Source organism: Pelodiscus sinensis, chromosome 21 (assembly GCF_049634645.1).
Source record: "Pelodiscus sinensis isolate JC-2024 chromosome 21, ASM4963464v1, whole genome shotgun sequence".
Classification (NCBI taxonomy): Eukaryota; Metazoa; Chordata; order Testudines; family Trionychidae; genus Pelodiscus; species Pelodiscus sinensis.
Genome location: NC_134731.1, coordinates 14,479,067 through 14,496,413, shown reverse-complemented (window position 1 = coordinate 14,496,413; position 17,347 = coordinate 14,479,067).

Below are 17,347 nucleotides of genomic sequence, written 5' to 3'. Positions count from 1 at the left end.
CCAGATAGTTAAATTTGCTAACTGTGCTTGCGTACTTAGAATTTGTGGGGCGTTCCCGGTGAACCGCAGCAGCACTTTGATTGGATGCAGAGGGAGTGCAAGTCAGTCAGTATAGAGTGCAATCAGCACGCACCTCACTTCACAAGCCTTTCCTGAAGGTCTGTGTCTCTTTAGTAATACCGATAGGAAAAAACCACAGAGAAGGAAAGTAGCAGAATCTGGCAACCCTGCCCATGGGCAACGGTAAAGAAACTATCTCGCAAACTGCATGTAGAGCCCCGATGGACCGCATGTGGCCCTTGAGTTGCAGGTTGCCTATCCCTATGTTACACTCTGTTGCATTATGCTGTATGCTGGTGTCGCTGCACTCAAGCCAGTGAAGGTGTGGTTTGTGGGAAGGGAGCAGAAGAAGAATCCCAGGCCTTGCTGAAGTGAGGATTTCAAGGGGTGCTGGCAGAGCGTGTTAGCTAACACTCACTAAAAAGCTATGTACATAAAGCAGTGTAGACTTGAACATATGCTAAACTGGTTACTTTATAGCTAAGACCCTAGATGGGGCTTAAAATGGGAGGAATTGCCTCAGACGGATGAGTAACCTTAATTGTGGAAAGCAAAGCTTAGACGAATGCTCTGGTGCAGATGTCAAGGCTGCCTTTTCTCCTCCAGGCAGCAAGTTTACACTGCTCTGAGCAGCTGTATTGGGAAGGAATTTTGGTTTTATTTCTGTGGGGCAATACCTTGTTCCACAAGCAGTGCCATTCATTTCAATGAGCTTCTGCCATAGAGTGAGGAACTATCTCCGCCAAGCATAGATGTCAGAATCTGGCCTTTAAGGAAGAACTAGCCTTGTACAATGTATCCTGTGTAAATGGCACAAACAGGCTTTTCTTCAGCTTCAATCATGCGTATCGTCCTGTACCAGTGCCTTGCGTAAATATAGGTTGGCAATGCAAGGGGAATTGCACTCTGTTTGTCAGTGCTAGATTATGTCTGCTGCTAGCATTCCTGAGTACACACTGTTCTTTGAGGAGTGTCCCTAGGGGTGCTCCAACTTTTGGTGTGTCAGCGCCGCTGTGCCTCTGTTTGGAGATTTGTGACAGCAGTGTCTGTGGGTGGCTGTGCCCGTGGAGAGCCGGTGCGTGTTCTGAAGAGGCTACTGCGCATGCGCAGCAGGTTGCCTTCTCGGTTTCTTCTCAGCCACCTACAGCTTCAGTCACAGCTCAGTAGTCTCCTCTTACCTCATTCATTATTTACCTAGCTATAGATAGTTTACCTCAGAAACCCTTCCTACTTCATTCTTGTTTAATTTCCTCTTAGTCTTTAGGAAAATTAGAGAGACCCTTGCTGGACAAGTGCTTAAAGGGACATACCAGTCCCTCACAAACTGCCCGCTCTCTAGGATATGCCTGGTTCGCCCAGATTCAAAAGTTGTATGCGCTGCAGGCTATTCATTTAAATCTCAGATGGGCATGAACAGTGCATTCGCTGTCTCGGGGAACAGCACACCACGGAGCACTGCCCACATTGGCAGAAACTGACAACCCGATCAGGGACAGCCCGTAAGCCTAAGCGAACTAGGCAGTTGCCTAAAGCACCGCTGGCCCGGGTTCCCGATGATGACGTCATGGGGCGCCAAGGTGCCCTGTGATGACATCATGGCTGTTGATGGTCGTAGGGGGAGGGGCAGCCAATTGCGCCACCTGCCTGGGGTGCCAGCTGCTGCAGCCGGCCTCAGGCTGCTCCTGAACCCAATCCAGACGATCAAGAGAACTACAATTGAAAATGCTCCAGATGGAGAAAAAGTCTCGGTTGGCTTCTGACCCTGAGCAATCTACCCGCCCAGACAAAAATCATCTGGGACGGGGTCAGAGAGAGTGGCTCCCATCAGATTGAGCCCAAAGGACTGGGAAAATGGTAACCCTAAGAAACGATCCTATTCTTCTTCAGGGATGGACTCCCCTGAGGAAGCCCTCTCTCCACAAAAATGCTGCACCTCCACCCCCAGCACAAAAGGGATCAGACAAGCAGCACGCCAGCAGGACCAGCAAGGAAAAAAGCCGGGATCTCAAGCACACACGATGTGTCTTGAAACAGACAACATTTGCAGGCCGCACCGAGCACAAGCGCTTTATCTGAGGCGGCTCCGCCGGCATTCAAAATAACTTGGCGCCAGCCTCATATACAAAGCAGCCAACGTTCTAATTAACACTGCTGCACACTCCACACGCCTCCTGCCCCCCACTACTCTCTGCTCCCCCACTGATACTGCATTTCACAACGACAGCGGAGCTCTCAGTAAACTCGGCACCGGGGATGCCTCTCTTTGGCACCGATGGTTCCCTGAACACCTCAAGGTGTCCTCTCTAAGCCACTCCAGCTGCCCTTATATTTAGTGACGACGAGGACATGGTGTCCAAACCACCACATTTACTGCGACACGCCTCCCCTAAGACTCAACAACAACTTCAACAATGGCCACTCCCACAGTGGTTTCCACCACCTATCATGCCTAACTGGCCATACTGGGACCCTTGGATGGCTTATAGACAGCAGTAGCTTACACAGCCACAACAGCCATCTCACACACTAATGATGCAGTCCATTGAGCAATACAGTTCAGATGCAGAGGAACAGGATGTGACTATTACTGGGGAAGGGCAGAGATCACCCTCTTCCCCACTCACGCATACTTCCTCCACACCTCCTGATGATACGATCATGCCTCCACCATCAGATGTGGCAGCATCAGGATTTTCAGCCTGAACGGGCTGTACAGAGATTATTTCTCTCCCCTGGGCTAGGACACCAACCAGCTGCTGTTACCACGTGCTGACGGAGCCTGGTTCTTTCAGATCATTGCAATGGCAGATGACAAGCTGGCTGACACAACACTTCTGGTGTTCTGTAAGCCAGACTGCTTAGTCCTGGGGCTCAGGCCTGTGCTCTGGCCAGTAAATAACCCCCAACGGCCCCTTTCAAGCCTGACCCTGCTTACAGAGCAGGGCAAGCAAACAAGCGCCATTCAACAGTCTTGATAGGCCCCAGGACTTGGTGCAGGGCACAGTCAGTAAACAAGCAGAAGTTCACTTGCAGGAGAGGATACTGCTACCCAGGGTGTGAGATGGCAGTGGGGACGCAGGTCCTCCCTACTCCCCCGCTTCTCAGCCCAGGGCCCTGGTAGTGGCAGGACTGTCTGCCACTGTGGTCAGGGGGGATCCAGCCTGCGACACGCTGACTCACTCAAAGATAATGAGATCAGCCTGACTGTCGTCAGCCACCCCTGGACCCCTTTAAATTCCCCCTTGGAGTGTACCTGGCATCACAGCAGGTTCTTGGGGTCATTGGGGTCTGGACTAGGGATGTGAAAGATTAGTCGACAACTTTGTTGACTATCCGATAAGTTGACTAGTCACTCCCCGCCCTTTGCTGCCTCTATTAGAAAGAGGCAGTGGGGGGAGGAGGGGAAAGGGGGTACTTCAAAGCAGCAGCGCCACATGGAGCCTGGGGCCAGACCCTGGACTCCAAGTGGCGCTGCCTCTTTGAAATGCTGGGAGGAGCCTGACGCTGGGCACCCGCAGAGGCATTTCAAAGCGGCAGTGCCTCACAGAGTCTGGGGTCAGCAGGGAGTCCACATGGCACTTTTGCCTTTAAAGTGTAGCAACAGCCCTAGGGCTGTTTCCACACTTCAAAGCCACAGACACCCTATTGACTTTTCGATTAGTCTATTACCCGCAATTTAACATCCCTAGTCTGGACCCTCAGGCATGGCCAACAATTTCCTCATCGGTCTGGGGACCCAATGGTCCAGGCCAGTCCTCAGCCTCTGTAGAGTCCTCAACAGCCACCCAGTTCAGGAGCTCAGGGTAGGCCTCTGCTTCCACTGGCAGCTGGGGCCCCACTGAGCCCCTAGCCTGGGTTTTTATATAGCTTGCCCCTCCGCTTGGCCCATCCAGGTTTGGAGAAGGGCTCTTCCCCCTCCTGGTCAGTGGTGGCCACTCTGCGCCCCACTCTGAGGAGTGTGTGGTGCTGCTCCCGTCTCTCCCTCTTCCCCCCGTCCTGCTCCTCCTTCTTCTGCTACCACCTCCCCCACCGGCTGGAGCTCTCCCTGCCCTGTGGCTGCCTGTCTGCCTGCCCTGCTGCTGCTACTGCTGCTTGGAGGAGGGGGCTACTGGCCTGCCCATCCCCGGAGGGAGAGGTACAGAGGACCCCACCACCAGCACTCGTCATCTAGGGGTTTCCCCTTCCTGGTTGACCTGCACCCCATCGAGGAGGAAGAAGAGACCCACCATTTGGACTCAGGGAGGGGGTTTGTTTTCCATTACTGAGCTTGTTAACATCTGTGCTCCTGGGGTGGTGGCAAATTGAGTTGCTGTGAGAGGGGTGGGAGAAGAGTCGTGGAGCCCTCCCCCCCAGTCTGGCTGCCCTCCACTTCTATTGCCACCACCCCCCTTGTACAACCTGGACCTGCTCTTTGTCCCTCAGTGGGACTAGCCACTGAGCCTCCCTTTTCCACTGGGGACTGTGTTCGCAGCAGCGAGTGAGAGACTGAGCCCCACATGCGTTTGTGGGTGCATCCCCTCCCCTTGGACTTGGCCCCCCTCCATCACCGGCATTTGGCTGAGGGCCTCCCCCACCCCTTGCTCCTCCACCACAGCCGCTGGCTCCCCTGCTGCCTGCTCTGCTCTAGTAGCCCAGTTTGTTTCTCCTTCCCTCCCTGCTGCAGTCCTCCATGAGACTTAGTTTGTTACCTGCCCAGCTCCAAAAGTTTGTTTCTTTGCCTGCCCTGCCCCATCTCCAGCAGTTTCCTGGGCCGCCCCTCCGCCACCTGTGGTCAGTTTGCTGTGGTGCCTGCCCCATCCTCTCAGCTGTTGCCTCCCCCCGTGCTCCACCAGCCCCACCCTCCCATTGCTAGCATTTGCTTCCTCCCCTGAAACTCTCATTAACCCCCTGCCTACCAAGTGTGCCCTGGTCCCCTCCCCAAGCGCTCGTGTCCCTTTCCTCCCCCATTCACTGCCTTCTCGGTGTTGCCATAGACCCCCCCTGCCCCATCCCATTGTAGCCAGAGGAGCCAGCACCCCTGCCCTGCACCTGTGACCTTGCCCTCTGTTGTATCCCACTAGCGCCCTCCTTCTCTGCCTCCAGCCTTGCAGGGAGGAGTGGTTGCCTTTCCCGCCTTCCCCCTCGATCGCCCCATTCGTGCTCTTCCCTCCTTGCACACACTCTACTGGGAGGGAGTGGTTGCTTTCCCCATCTCCTCGACCCCCAATCATGCACCCCTCTTCACGCCGCTCCCTCTCTTCAGCACCCTCCTCCTCTGCCCCCAGCCTTGCAGGGAGAAGTGGTTCTTCCGCCCCTCCCCTTTGCCTAAGTCCCTCCACCATTTGGTGCCCTCCTCCCCAGCCTCCAGCCTAGCAAGGAGGAGTGGTTGCTCCCCCCTTTCCCTCAGTTGCGCCCCTCCCCCACGGCCTTGCCGGGCACGCTCCCTGGTGAGCAGCACTATAAAAGGCCCTGAGAGAGCTCACTCAGGGATGACCGCTGAAGGGGAAGGACCAGCAGAGCCAGCTCCAGAGGGGCCCACTCAGCCTGAACCGCCGCAGCCTCCAAGCGCCCAACAGGTTGAGGGGAGAAACTCCTGGCTGATCAAGCAGTGGACTAAGCCACTGCTAATAGGCCCTGGGCTGGGACCCAGTGGAGTGGGAGGGCCCTGTCCCCCATCCCTCCCTCTGCAGTGCCCCGGAACAGAGGAAGGCCCAGAAGCTTATGGACTAGGCTGCAGGGCCATATTTACCCTGGAAGGGGAACCTGATGTGGACTAGGCTGCAGGGTTGTAGTTACCCCAATAGGGGAGCACTGCAGAGACCCAGCCCCAGGGCAGTATTGACCCAGACATGGGGAGGGGGGTCTGGGACCCAGACACCAGCCATTGAGCTGCACAGACCCTGATGAGTGGACCCTCAGGGGGGATTCTAATGGTGAGACCCCGCTCAAGGGGGCCATGCCCCTTACCACCCTCCCTTTCAGGTTCTCTGTTTGCAAGATCAGCTTCCAAACAAAATGACTCTGAATTTTGTGCTGAAGGACTTTTTGGAAACTCATCCAGGTACTGGACAACTTTTCACTAAGCTAGAGTGGTCACCTGTGGTCCTTTTCTGCCAGGAAACAAGTCTATTGAGCTGGTAGAGTATCATGCACTAAGTGAATCATTCTGTTTTGATATTGGGTTACTTTTTCCAATGTGGCTAATACAATACTTTCCCATTAATTCATAATACACTTTTGTTTTGGGTTGTTGCATATCTGTATTAATTTAATCCTACTGTTTATTCACATGCCGATGAGTCTTCCAGGGTAACAGTAAGGGTTCTTTAATTTCTTTTGAGCCAAGGTTTAGTTACCATGTTTATATTCACGACTATCTACATTTGTGTTGCTGTCCTTACTGGCAATCTTCAAATGCCCCATAAATCCTTAGTCTTTCCTTTGTCATAATCAATGCACTAAACTATTGTTACAAAAAGAAAACTTCCAACCCACAAACACTTTTGTAACTATTGATATTAAATATTCATACTCTCTGTTCCCATGAGAGGTTCCAATGCATTATTGGTGATTATATTCTGTCTGAAGGTACCTCAGAGCTCAATGTTGGCCATGTTTGGGGCCTTTTGACCATTGTTGCGACATTATTTTAAAAGAAGAAATGAGGCTGTATCATGGGTGGCCCCACCTACAGCCCTGCCCGCACCATGGGGAGGGGAAGAGGCCACATGGCCCCAGCCAGCCTGAGCCTCCCTCGCCCCCAGAGCAGCAGGAAGGAAGGCGGCCGCAAGGACCAAGCCTCTCCTGCACCATGAGCAGTGGGAAGGGAGGTGGCCGTGTGGCTCCAGCCTCCCCAGCCCCTGGAACAGCGGGAAGGGCAGGCACCGGGGGCGGATAGAACACCTACAGTAGGGTTCTGGGAATGGAGTGTGGGCAGGGCCAGGCTGGCGGTTTGGGAAGACAAACTTCCCCCGCGTAAGCCACCAGACGCCCGGGACAGGAGTTGAAGTTTCTTTATGGACACTGAGCAGGCATGGATGTCTGCTTCGCTAGGCAAAGGGGGGCTCTAGGCAGCCTCCCCTCCCTGCTTCCAACTGCCATGTGGGGTGGCTGTGGACTGTTAGTGGGGTTCCGGTAGGTTCCAGGGTGGCTGGGAAGGCAGAGTAGCAGGGACCCTCCTCAGCAGCCGGCCCCCGAAGCTGCATGGCACAGACACCAGGCTCCAGTAACAGTGGATAGGAGCTCCCTGCTGCTGCAGCACTCCAGCTCCAGGAGGATTGTAAGCCCTGCTCTGCAATGACCACCGCACCCAGCTTGCTGTGCTGTTGCTGGCCGGTTTGCTTCCCTCCTCTCTTGGCCCCTCACCCATCCAGTCCCCTTCACCGCACTTTGGCCCAGGGTGGGCAGAGTGAGCCTTCTCCTTGCTGCCCCTCTGCTCTGCCTTTGCCCTCTCCCTGCTCGGTTGGCTCCTCTCGTCTTGCTAGCATGTGGAGTGGCGGTGGGTTTGGTTTCACTTTCCCTGTCCAGTTACTACTGAGCCTGCTGCTTGGTGCTCTTCTCCCCTTGCCCTCTTCCCCACACGTGCTCCCCATCGCCCTCATCCCCCTTGATAGTGTGTGGAGTGGTGGTGGGTGTTGCCTCGCCTAATGAAGTCTGCAGAGATAACTGCCCCATCCCCTCCCCTTTTTGCCCTCTCCCCGCAGGCTTCCTATTTTCTGTGCCCTGCAGTGGAGTTGGAGGTCGGGGCGGGAATGAGACAAGTGGGCGTGAGGGAAAAGGCAATGAGGAAGAAATGGGAGTGAGGGAATGAGGGAGGGGGATGGAGAAGGAAAGGGGATGAGTAATTGGGAGGGAAGGGGGGAAGCAGGAGTCTGACATGAAGTTTCCCCTCAGCAGAAGCTGGGGCTTCCGGGTTAAGCAGGCCCATCCTGACAAGCCCTGCTCCCCTTACACCTGGACTCATCCAACAAGCTTCCCAGACTCCCACCCCACTTAGCCCTAGCAAGCTGCACCTATCCTATGAAGTCTGACCTCCTCAGCACCTGGACCGCACATCAATCCCCACCTCCCTCTGACTCCTCTATTGAGGTCAACTAGAATCCCATTGCCCCTACACCAGAACCCCCACACGGAGCCCCTGTGGATCCAGATCACCCACTGAGCTGCCCACACCCAGACTGCCCCACACTCGGATCCCCCACAATAACCCCTCCGCACTTGACTCGTGCTGGGCTGTCTCAGGATCCGGGTCAAGTGCAGCCTCACTGCCAAGTTCCTATACTGGAGGAAGTTGGGCTTTCAGGGAGATCTCCCAACCTCAGTGCAGCCAGTGCTTCTGCTCCCCATTGCTAGGAATGTGAAGACGAGGCGTTTTCTTAATGGCCTTCCTGTCACAGTCTTCCAGTAGGACACTGGACACAGCTGCACTCTTCGGGTATGTCTACACTACCCTCCTAGTTCGAACTAGGAGGGTAATGTATGCATACCGCACTTGCAAATGAAGCCCGGGATTTGAATTTCCTGGGCTTCATTTGCATAAGCGGGGAGCCGCCATTTTTAAATCCCCGCTGGTTCGAACCCCGTGCAGCGCGGCTACACGGGGCATGAACTAGGTAGTTCGAACTAGGTTCCTATTCCGAACTACCATTACTCCTCATGAAACGAGGTGTACCTGTAGTTCGGAATAGGCACCCTAGTCCGAACTACCTAGTTCGTGCCCCGTGTAGCCGCGCTGCACGGGGTTCGAACCAGCTGGGATTTAAAAATGGCGGCTCCCCGCTTATGCAAATGAAGCCCGGGAAATTCAAATCCCGGGCTTCATTTGCAAGTGCGGTATGCCTACATTACCCTCCTAGTTCGAACTAGCGGGGTAGTGTAGACATACCCTTCCATATTAACGGAGGAGGTACAGGGCCTGAGATGCAGAGCTTGCAGTAAGGGACTGGGCTGCAGGAGAAGGTGTAGGGTCTGGGAGGGAGTTCGGGTAAAGGAGGCAAGTGTGACCTGGGGAATGGGACTAGGATGTAGGAGTGGGGGGAGGGGTTTGGGCTGTGACCTAGGGCAGGAGGGAGTTGTGACTTGGGGCAGGGGTTTGGGTTGTGACCTGGGTTAAGAGAATGGGGTGCAAGATCTGGGAGGGGATATGGGGGCAGGGGGTTTGGTTTTTGTGAGGTGGGGGGGGCTAAGTGTTGGGGTGCCAGAGGCAGGCTCTGACTGGGAGACTTATTGCTTGACTCCCAGCCAGCAGCCTTCCCAAGCAGACTCCCTGCCTGCCCTGCCCTGCCACTGCACTGGCTGCAGGATCCTTGTTTCTGAACAGCTAGGAGCCCGAGGGGAGGAGAGGAGGTTGCTTCCCCAGCTGCCTGTTGACAACAGGCAGCTCCCATTGGCCCGAAACCAGCCAATGGGATTCTGTTGGGGGCAGGAGCAGCGCATAAATCCTTTCCTCCTGCGCAGGAGCACAGCTGTTCAAACACCCCCGCAACATTGGTATGTCTCAGCAGCGTGCCAGGTGCACTGTGGCAATCCATGGGCTGGATCTGGTGACTTAGTGGGCTGTATCCGGTCGCTGGAGGGTATTTTGCCCAGGATGGATTTTAGGGTTTGTCAAGGTAGTTTTTCCACTTTTTTAAAAAAATCCCAGCAGATAAGGAAGTTAATTATCCTGTGCCTCAGTTTCTCCATCTGAAAAAAGGGATGATAATAATACTTGCCTGCCTCATAGGAATTTGTGTAAGTTCATTGGGTTTAGTTGGGTGTTTTGATGTCATCAGATGGAAAGTGCTGAGAAGTGCAGTTTTCCAGAGCGTTTTTTACAATTTCAAATTCTTTCTGCATTATTCATGCAGTTTCCACTGCTCCTGGAGTGCAGGAGCATTTCAATTTCAAGGGGCTTTATGGGATGGCTCCTTCCATTGTGTGATGCTGGCCCAATTTGCCAGAAGAGGAGGGGTAGTGAGAGCAGGGCTCCGCCAGGCCTCCTCCATCATCACCTTTCAAAAGGCTAGTCAAAGATGCAGGTAGGCCAGTCAGCCTTATTCTCTATGGCTGTGTCTAGACTGGCCAGTTTTTCTGGAAAAACTTGCCAGCTGTCTACACTGGCCACTTGAATTTCCGCAAAAGCACTGACTTCCTACTGTCTGAAATCAGTGCTTCTTGCGGAAGTACTATTCTGCTCCTGTTCAGGCAAAAGTCCCTTTTGCCCAAAGCTTTTGCGCAAAAGGGCCAGTGTAGACAGCTCAGATTTGTTTTCCGCAAAAAAGCCCCGATCGTGAAAATGGCGATCGGGGCTTTTTTGCGGAAAAGCACGTCTAGATTGGCACAGACGCTTTTCCGCAAAAAGTGCTTTTGTGGAAAAGTGTCCGTGCCAATCTAGATGCTCTTTTCCGAAAATGGTTTTAACGGAAAACTTTTCCGTTAAAAGCATTTCCGGAAAATCATGCCAGTCTAGATGCAGCCCTCGTGTGCTGCAGGAAAGGCTGCATCATTTGTGGCAGTAGGTACCCTGTGCTGGCTTGGTAAGTGGGACTGGGCAGAACAATAAATGGACAGAAGGAATGGGATCCCCCTTAGGATTTATGGTGCCCTAGGTGGGATTATTAAACCCCTATGCCTGACTTGCTCTTCCACCCCTTCCCCCACCCCTTCCCAGAGACCCCAGCAGCCAATCCCTTCCCTCGGACTGTGCTGCAGGCAGCTCATTCGGCTCTCTCCAGGACCCAGCCCTGCTGTTACATGCTCCACTGCTTCCTGTTATAGGTGTGCACAGCACATTTCATTAGGGTGTGCACATTTTTTTAAAAAATGTACTCTCTGACCCCCCCATTAGCCACATCCCTGAGCCCTGTTAACCACGCCCTGGCCCCCATGAGCCATGCCTCTGGAGGCAACACTCTCTGGGCAAGATGGACACCTGACCAAAAGTAAAAGGTGTCATGTGACCCCCCTCTAAGGACTCTTCCCACCATCCTCTTATCAACAGGGATTAGTTTGTCCCCCACCAAACCCCCCTCATGCAACTATCCTGCAATTGCATTAAGCCAATGTATGTGACATTAACTCGGGGGCAGAGAGGCTGGGGGAAGTGTTCCCTCTAAGGGGTGTGTCTAGACTACAGGGTTTTGTCGACAAACGTGGACTTTTGTCGACAACACTATACCTGCGTCCACACTGCCTCTGAGTTATGTCGACATAACGTCGACAAAACTCAGCAGTTTTGTCGACGTATGTAAACCTCATTCTACGAGGAATAACGCCTTTAATCGACAGAGTTCTGTCGATAGACGGCATTATTGCATCTACACTGTCCTTTGCGTCCACTCTGTTATGTCGACAAAGCGGCTTGCTTTGTCGACAGAACTGGATGTAGTCTAGACGCTCTTTGTTGACAGAAGCTTTGTCGACAGTATCTGTCGACAAATCTTCTGTCAACAAAACCCTGTAGTCTAGACATACCCTAAGAATTTCCTCCCATGAGCAGAATGGATTTTGTGTTGTGCACCAGTACTGAGTTCATGTGGCTTGTTTGGATGTGCCACTGTGGCACCCAAGTTATTAATAAATATCTTATAAATCTCTACCTTTTCCCTCTGCTGCAATGTCTCCTTCTCTTGCTCCATCAGCTCCCCTGCCCCTTAACCCCTTCCCCTCCTCTGCTGTCCTGACTCCTGCCCTTCTCACTGCCGTCAGCCTTCCTGAGACCTACCCCCCTCCACCAGCCCTTTTCTCCCCCATGCCCACTCCTCCAGTAGCCCCACTCTGATCATGTGAGCTACCCTTCCTTATCCCTCTCCTAACACCTCCCTCTACACAGCTGCCCTGCCTCTCTCCTCTGGTGCTGGTCCCTCCCCTGCAGGTGTCTGCCCTTCTGCTTCACCTCGGGAATTCCCTTGCACCTGCACCTTCCCTTACCCCTGCACCTTCCTGGTGCCACCCTTTTCCCTCACTGCCCTTGCCTCCTTTGCCCTCTTTTTCCCTGATGCCCACCCCCTCACCATCCTCTGCCCCCATTCCCCTCATGCCCCGGTGCCCTCACACATGCCTTGCTCCATCCCCACCTTCCTCATGCCCACCCCTTCTTTCAAGCCTTCTCCCAGCACCTTCCCCTCCAGCCTCCAATGCCCTTACCCTCTCCTCTCCCAGCATCACCCTGTCCCTCTCCCACTGACACCTCCCCTCTTGCCCTTTTCCTCATTGTCTCCACTTGCCTCTCTCCCCCCCCGCATTTGTCTCTCTTCTCCATCCTGTCCCTTGGTGCCTGCCCCTTTCTTCTCCTGACCTGCCCCCCTCCCATCATCACAAGCCCCTTCCTCTCCCACCCCTTCCCCCTATTTTTCCCGCACCTCTCCCCTCCCCTCCCTTCTGCCTTCCAGTTTGCAGAGCTGGAGTCTGCTGCGATCGGGCCCCAGAAGTCCCCACAGCTGCCATACTGCCTCTAGCCAGGCTCTGCTCCCCCACGCCGCGGTCGGCGCGTCTCTTCCTCCTCCTTTCCCGATCTGCAGCTGGCTGTTTTTAAAAACGGCACCGCAATGTCACACCGATGTGGCACCGCCTCCTCTGGCATGCTGTGCATGACCCCTCCCTGGCGCAGCCCCAGCTCCACCATCTGCTGCCACCCGGGTTGATGGTGCATGCTCGCACCTCTCACGGTCGTGTCTGCTTTCTCTTCCCCCGGCCTGGTACCTTCCCCAGCCAGGGTCAGCTTGCCAGCCTCCTCGCCAGAGTCCCTCGGCCCGGTGGGGTCTTCTGGTGGGGCCGTAAGTGCCAGCAGTGCCCCTACCGGCTCCGGTGCAGAGCGCGAGCCTATGCTTCCCGTCCGTCCTAGCAGAGTGGTGCCCCAGAAAGAGTGGTGCCCTAGGCAACTGCCTATTCTGCCTATGCCTAAGGACGGCCCTGGCCAAAGGATCCCTTCAGAGAGAGCTCGGTTGGGGAGGGCAGTGACCTTGAGCAGCGGGAGCCTGGGGAGAGAGGGCTGTGGAGGGAAGAAATGGGGCACAGGGAGGAGGGATGCGGTGGCAAGGAAGAGAGAAGTTATTGGTAGGATAGGTCTCTGCTGTCTTCAGTCTCAACTCTTTCCAGTGGTTGGGAGATTATGTTTGCCTGGTGAGAACAGGGCTGGGGATTTGGTTCCTTTACCCCTGGGGATATTGGGTCTACCAGTCTTATACAGGCATTTGGCACCATCATGCTGCCTCAGTGGGACACTTTAACCTTCTTGGTACTGTGCACTGGACAGGTGCTGTTGTTAAATCAGAAGCCAGCCTGTGTTTTACTGGCATGTCCCTTGGCAATTCTTATTCATTGTCTGAGGTGCTTACTGCTATTGAAGCAATCAACATAAGAAGCCCTCATTTGTTTGTGTGAAGAAAAGAAAATGAGGTGGCAACATTTGCAGTTTAATTCTAGTCATTTCTTCTTGTCAGGAGGCAAATGCTAGCTGAGGGTAAGGCCTAACACCGTTTCTGATTGTGTGAAGAAAGGATGGAGGTTTCTCAATTAGCTTTAACTGGGGCTTGCCATTCTGTGTTCCTCAGGATCAATGAGAGGAGTTCCAAGCATTTGCAAGCTGTCTGCATGTTAAGTGTATAATAACCTGTGACTGGCATTTCTTATTCCCAAATTTAGTGCTGTTAATTATGTACTTTCTGCATATCTGGCAAATGGTACAAAACACGCTCTATTCTGTTGACAGAGAAATTGCAGAAAAGTGGATTTTTTTTAAAAAATTTGCTTGGTTTCAGGGGTTTGACTGGAAGGGGATAAGCATGCAGTGAACAGGGACACAGGGTGCATAGGGAAGAGAGGAGGCAGACAGTGGGAAGGGAGCGGTGCCTGGGCTGGGAAGCTAATGCCTCCCCGAGTGGAAGCTTCACCAACTGCCCATGCTGAGCAGCTAATACTTCTTCCTACTGACTAGGAGATCAGTGTGAGGGTTTGGTGTGGAACTTCTGTACAAGACTGGAATCTGCCAAAGTCCCAAAGATGCAGGACCATGGCAAGTAGCTCGCTCTCATGTAAGGCTTGCTCCTGAAAACAACAAAATCTAGGTGGATTGTGCTTCCCTTAGTCTCACTGACTTGGGTCAAAGTCTGTGTGTGAATGACTATGTATTAGCTCTCAGTTAGCAAGTGAGCAGTCAACCCACAGAAGAAGGGGCTCGATGAAGGAAGGGAAAATGTCTTCCCTGGTTGTGTTTGGTTAGAGGTAGGGAAAGAAGTAGGACAGGTTTTCTGTCTTACTCCCTGCAAAATAAATCACTGTATCAGATTCACACGCGAGGATTCCAGTAGAAACAGCTCCTTAGAGCCCTGCAAATCTGCGGATTTCCACTTTATATCTGTGGATATCCACATCTGCGGCTATGGATATCTGTGGTTTATTTTTGCTGGTGTGGAAAAAAATGCACTTAGAACCCTGCAAATTTGTGGATACCTTCTTTATATCCAGGGGTATGCACAGCCATGGCTGTGGATACAGGTATACACTGCTCATTTTTGTTGATACAACATTTGTATCTACACAGGGCTTTACAAATCTGAATCCGTATTCCACTCAGATCTGAAATTGATTTCCCTCCAAGGCAAAAAAGAATTCCTCTTTGAATATAGGGAGAAATTTGAGCCGTGAGCTTTGAATGAAATTTTACAGCCTGTGTTATGCAGAAATCCGACTAAATCATCAGAAAGCTTCTTTCTGGTGCCTAAATCTATGTGCCAGCTCCTCACCAGGTGTGAATCAGCTTAGTGCTGTTGAATTCAGAGCAATGCTGATTCCCTCCCCTGAGGATCTGGCCCCAAAAGAATCTGAGTCCAGAGATGGATGGCACTTGGTCAAGTTTGAGAGGAGCATTGCCAGCAGATCCAGAGATGTCATTATTCCCCTTTATTCGGCTTTGGTGAGGCCACATCTGGAGTATTGTGTCCAGTTCTGGGCCCCCCACTACAAAAAGGATGTGGACACATTGGAGAGGGTCCAGCGGAGGGCAACCAAAATGATTAGGGGGCTGGAGCATATGACTTACAAGGAGAAGCTGAGGGAGTTGGGTCTGTTTAGTCTGCAGAAGTGAAGAGTGAGGGTGGATTTGATAGCAGCCTTCAACTTCCTGAAGGGAGGTTCCAAAGAGGATGGAGAGAGGCTGTTCTCAGTAGTGACAGATGGCAGAACAAGGAGCAATGGTCTCAAGTTGTGGTGGGAGAAGTCCAGGTTGGCTATTAGGAAAAACTATTTCACTAGGAGGGTGGTGAAGCACTGGAATGGGTTAACTAGGGAAGTAGTGGAGTCTCCATCCCTAGAGGTGTTTACGTCTCGGCTTGACAAAGCCCTGGCCGGGTTGATTTAGTTGGAATTGGTCCTGCCTAAAGCAGGGGGCTGGACTTGATGACCTTCTGAGGTCTCTTCCAGCTCTATGGTTCTATGATTCTGTAGGTTTTGGCAGGTTCAGCTCTTGTGTTCCAGCACAGGCTCATCTCTGCTCTAGAGACTGAAACTTGAGAGAGGTTGCACCTGGGCTTAGGAGTGGGAATGAGTTGAGGGGGAAAAGCCTATTGAATTGGGGCATTAGAGTCTAATGTAAATACAAGCCTAAAATCAAACTAGTGGGTGAGTAAGTAATAGAGACGTAGCCGTGTTAGTCTAGTCCTGTCTTTTGTTTTAGCAGGTGGCTGTGTTTCTTAAAATAGAGACACATTGCATCTTAATAGTCCAACTGTTGGTCTTTGATTTTCCTGTTCACGCTGGAAAGACATGCAATGGCAAATCCTTGATGTGAGAGCTGCACTGTCAGTTCCATAAACGTGGTGGATTGTTTTGTAATGTACTCGAGAATGTCAATAAATGTGACTTTCCTATATTGTTCAGTCTGGTCTGTGCCATCGTGGCACCTGGATGTACTAGAACAACCCAATCTCTCCTGCTAATTACTGCACAATGGCCACTTCTGCAGGTCCGGGTGTGAAACATCAGCAGAGCAATAGGCACTAGAGTGCAAAATCTCCAAGGGGTGCAATAGCAACACATGCTGTGCTTGACTGTTGGCTGCTTTCCCTAGTCAAAGCATTGTTTGAAGAAGCCCATGCAATGCACCACGTGGCATCAATTACACTTCAAAAAAAATGGGGATTGTGTCCTTCCTCAGTTAGTTTGTTCCCTGCTTCAGTTGTGTTGTCCTAGAAACTTTACTGCCCTGTTACACCTCTTTGGAACAGAATCTGATCCAGCTTGGCATGAATGTTCCATTTATAAATGATTAATAGATTCTTATAGATCTCAATAGGTCTCTAGGCTATAAAAGCATAGCTTGAGCCATTCATAACACCTTCTACTGATGTGCTTATAACCATCTATAACCCTACTCATGGCTGTTTCATGAGCACAATGCTCTGGTTAATAACCTTTTTATACATGGAAGCCTAATGCACAGTGTGACTTAACCACTTTCTAAAATTCCTTTTGCTGCTCATCATCAGTGCAGGGTGCTATTTACAGATATAGTTTCTTTAGAGCTTACATTTATACACAAGTAAAAATCAGTAGCTGTGTCTAGACAGGCAAGTTTTTCCGCAAAAGCAGGTGCTTTTGCGGAAAAACTTGCCAGCTGTCTAAACTGGTCACTTGAATTTCCGCAAGAACACTGACTTCCTACTGTCTGAAATCAGTGCTTCTTGCGGAAATACTATGCTGCTCCCGTTCGGGCAAAAGTCCCTTTTGCGCAAAGCTTTTGCACTAAAGGGCCAGTGTAGACAGCTCTGATTTGTTTTGCGCAAAAAAGCCCCGATTGCGAAAATGGTGATCGGGGCTTTTTTGCGGAAAAGTGCGTCTGGATTGGCACGGGAGCTTTTCCGTAAAAAGTGCTTTTGCGGGAAAGCGTCCGTGCCAATCTAGACGCTCTTTTCCGCAAATGCTTTTAATGGAAAACTTTTCTGTTAAAAGCATTTGTGGAAAATCATGCCAGTCTAGACATAGCCCGTGAGTATATCCACTTACTACATGTTACTAACTAGAAGATTCACCCTGCATTCCTCAGGTCCTTAACACAAATTATTTTTGTTTTTCTTCATTGAAATCATTGCTCTAGGGGTGGCGCTGGGAACAAGGGGTTCAATATGCAGCTGCTCTGGGGAGAAAAGACAACCCCAGCCCACTCTCACTGTAGCAGCTTGGTGTCAGGTGGGAAACGCCTGTCTACGGCTGCTGCAGTTTCAGTAGACATAGCAAGGGGAGGGATACATGGCCCCAGGCTGACAGAAAGACAGACACACGCTTTCAAATATATAGTAGACTAGAAGACTTGCCTGGGTCCTTCAGGGAAGGG